The following is a 3,503-nucleotide window of genomic DNA, read 5'->3' as shown; positions in this document are numbered from 1 at the left end:
ATTGTTTTAATATTTTCAAATGGTTGTAAACAAATCAAAAGAAAATCATATAAAATTCAAATTTCAATGTCTGGAAATAAAATTTTATTGGAAAATAGCCACACCTATTTGTTTGTGTAAAGTAGCTTTTGCACTACTATAGCAAAATTAAGTAGTTACAACAGACCATATGACCCTGACAGCCCAGTATCTTTGCCATCTATTCATTTACAGAATAAGTTTGACAACCCCAGATCTAGCAGCAAACTCCCCGGTTGAACAGTCAATAGAACTCAACTCATCAAATATGTTTGCTAGGATTCCCTGGCAGTTGGATATTAAATTAATCAAGCTGTTGCTTAATTTGAGTGAGTTACTGTATGTAAAAGTCTTAGGAGCAGAGTCTGACACGTGGTAAACACCATCTAAGTGATAGGTAGTCTTCTCATTTGTGATCTTGCATAATTTGAAACTGTACCTCTAGCTGCTGCTAGGATTTACTTCTATGGTTTCAATACTATTATTTTATTTTTTAAACTCGAAGAACCAAGTTTCTATTCAATTTGCTATCAGTTAAAGTAAAAAGTCATCTAAATGTTGCAAGTCAAACCAGTAAAAGTCAATCATCATGCCTTGTTTACTCTGAAATATGAACCTAAATTATGAAAAGATGTCACTACTGTTCCAATACTGTTTCCAGTAGAATAATAATAGTAACAGTAGCTAGCATCTATTTCATGCCTTCCAAATGTTAAGCATTTTAAATGCATATTTTCACTTAACTCTAATGACATCCCTACAAGGTAGTGCTATCCCCCGTCTATAAATGGAAAACTTGGGCTCAAAAAGACGAAGGAACTTGCTCACCGTTGTGGTTCATAAGTGGCAGACCCAGATCCGAGTACTACTCTAAATCTGTGGTCTCCCCTCTAAACCGTATGGCTTTTTCTTTACAATTTCTAGCTTCGTGTATCATTCACTCCTCTACTTAGTTTTCTTTCGAGAAAAACTCCCATTAGCAAGCTAGTTAAGGAGAGCTAGAAGTCTAATTGGTGACCAGAAGCAAATTTAATTCTGTGAGCCAAGACCCTGTGCGGTAAGGAAATTCACAGCCATGCCCTCGTCAGCACCGCTTAATTGCCTCCTGTGGGAAGCAGCAGTTGGGGGTGTCCATTGACTTCCTGCAGTGGCAGTTTGGAATACAGCAGAGATCACTTACTGGCTGAACCTGACTGGACTGACTGCACAGCAGCCCGGTGATCCAGCAGAGGCGGGAGAAGAGCGGGTGCTCAGAAGCGGCCCTCGGCTCCCTCCCCTGGAGGCACAGAGGGCGGGGGTCTTGGTGAAGGTCTTTCTTGACGGCTACTTGCGGAGGTATGGATTCAGGATTTGTTCCTAGTGTCCAAGACTTTGATAAGAAACTTACAGATGCTGATGCTTACCTACAAATCTTGATAGAACAGTTAAAGCTTTTTGATGACAAACTTCGAAACTGCAAAGATGATGAATGGAGAAAGAAAACTGAAACTCTCAAAGAGACAACAAATAGCATGGTAGAATCAATTAACGCTGTTGCTGCAGATCGCTAAAGACCAGTGTAATGCGGAGAAGCACGCAGATGGAATTATAAGTACTATTAATCCTGTAGATGAAATATATCAACCTAGTCGCTTGGAACCTGTGATCAACACAATGCCTTCCCAGACTGTCTTACCTCCAGAACCTTCTCAGTTGTGTAAGTCAGAGCAGCGTCCATCTTCTCTACCAGTTGGACCTTGTATTAGCTACCTTGGGACATCATCAGACTCCAACACCAAATAGTACAGGCAGTGGGCACTCCCTACCTAGTAGAAGTCTAACTTCTCCAAGCCATGTCAACGTGTCTCCAAACACAGTCCCAGAGTTCTCTTATTCTAGCAGTGAAGATGAATTCTATGATGTGGATGAATTCCATCAGAGTGGCTCATTCCAAAAGCACTTAATAGATTCCTCTGGATCTGCCTCAGTCTTGACACACAGCCGCTCAGGAAATAGTCTAAAGCGCCCAGATACCACGGAATCACTGAATTCTTCCTTGTCCAATGGAACAAGGGATGCTGACCTTTCGATTCACATGATGATAGAGATGATGAAGGGGAGGCAGCGTCGGTGGAAGAGCACAAGAGAGTTATCGTGCATCTGTTGTCACAGGTTAGGCTTGGAATGGATCTTACTAAGGTAGTTCTTCCAACATTTATTCTTGAAAGAAGATCTCTTTAAGAAATGTGTGCAGACTTTTTGCACATCCGGACCTGTTTGTGAGCATTAGTGACCAGAAGGATGCCGGAGATCGAATGGTTCAGGTTGTAAAATGGTACCTCTCAGCCTTTCACGCAGGAAGGAAAGTATCGGTTGCCAAAAAGCCATACAGCCCCATTTTGGGCAAGAACCTTCAGTGTCACTGGACATTACCAAAATGATACTGAAGATAACTAGTTTCAGAAGGACCAGTTCCCTAGGTTTCCAAGAATAGCGTAACATTCGTGGCTGAGCAGGTTTCCCATCATCCACCCATTTCAACCTTTTATGCTGAATGTTTTAACAAAAAGATACAATTCAGTGCTCATATCTGGACCAAATCAAAATTCCTTGGGATGTCAACTGGGGTGTACAACATAGGACAGGGCTGTGTCTTGTGTCTAGACCATGATGAACATTACATTCTCACATTTCCCAATGGTTATGGAAGGTCTATCCTCACAGTGCCCTGGGTGGAACTAGGCAGAGAATGCAATATTAATTGTTCCAAAACTGGCTACAGTGCCAATATCATCTCCCACACTAAACCTTTCTAAGGGGGCAAGAAGCACGGAATTTCTGCTGAGATTTTTTCTCCAAATGACAAGAAGTCTTTCTGCTCAGTTGAAGGGGAATAGAATGGTGTAATGTATGCAAAATACTCAACAAGGGAAAATATCTGGTTTTTATAGATAACAAGAAGTTGCCTATAATCAAGAAGAAAGTGAGGAAGTTGGAAGATGAGAATGAGTAGGGATCCCGCTGCCTTTGGAAGGATGTCACTTTCAACTTAAAAATCAGAGACATTGATGCAGCAACTGAAGCCAAGCATAGACTTGAAGAAAGACAAAGAGCAGAAGCCCGAGAAAGGAAGGGAAAGGAAATTCAATGGGAGACAAGGTTATTTCATGAAGATGGAGAACGCAGGGTTTATGATGAACCATGACTGAAATGTCTCAGTGCTGCCAAGCATTAGGTTGGGAGATGCAAAGTTTGCTCCTGGTGACCAGGGCAGAGGCACAATGAAGTAACAGTCTTCCTTTGGGAGAACCTATTCACTCCCTTCTTATTGCAGTGGTTCCTATCTCAGGAATACTGGACTTTCTGATGCAGATGACCAATTGAAGCAGGAAAAGCTTCCCTTTTTCCTGTTCTGTTGCAGTTCCAATGTTGACTTTGGTCTTGAGAAAAACTTCAGGTTTTGAAAACAAGATGACTGCTCCTTTTCCAAATCCCACGTTGTAAAT

At 41.6% G+C, this 3,503-nt stretch overlaps 1 pseudogene across 1 annotated transcript; it reads left to right on the top strand.

Moving 5' to 3' along the window:
* Positions 1 to 1,555: 1,555 nt before the first annotated feature.
* LOC309822171 (oxysterol-binding protein-related protein 9-like) lies at positions 1,556 to 3,232 on the top strand (annotated as a pseudogene). Its single transcript has one exon. The product of its transcript is annotated as an oxysterol-binding protein-related protein 9-like (transcript).
* Positions 3,233 to 3,503: the final 271 nt, after the last annotated feature.

Source organism: Grampus griseus, assembly GCF_964374135.1.
Source record: "Grampus griseus genome assembly, chromosome: 4".
Lineage (NCBI taxonomy): Eukaryota > Metazoa > Chordata > Mammalia > Artiodactyla > Delphinidae > Grampus > Grampus griseus.
The sequence above is the reverse complement of the archived record's forward strand: the minus strand, read 5'-3'. Positions and strand labels throughout refer to the sequence as shown.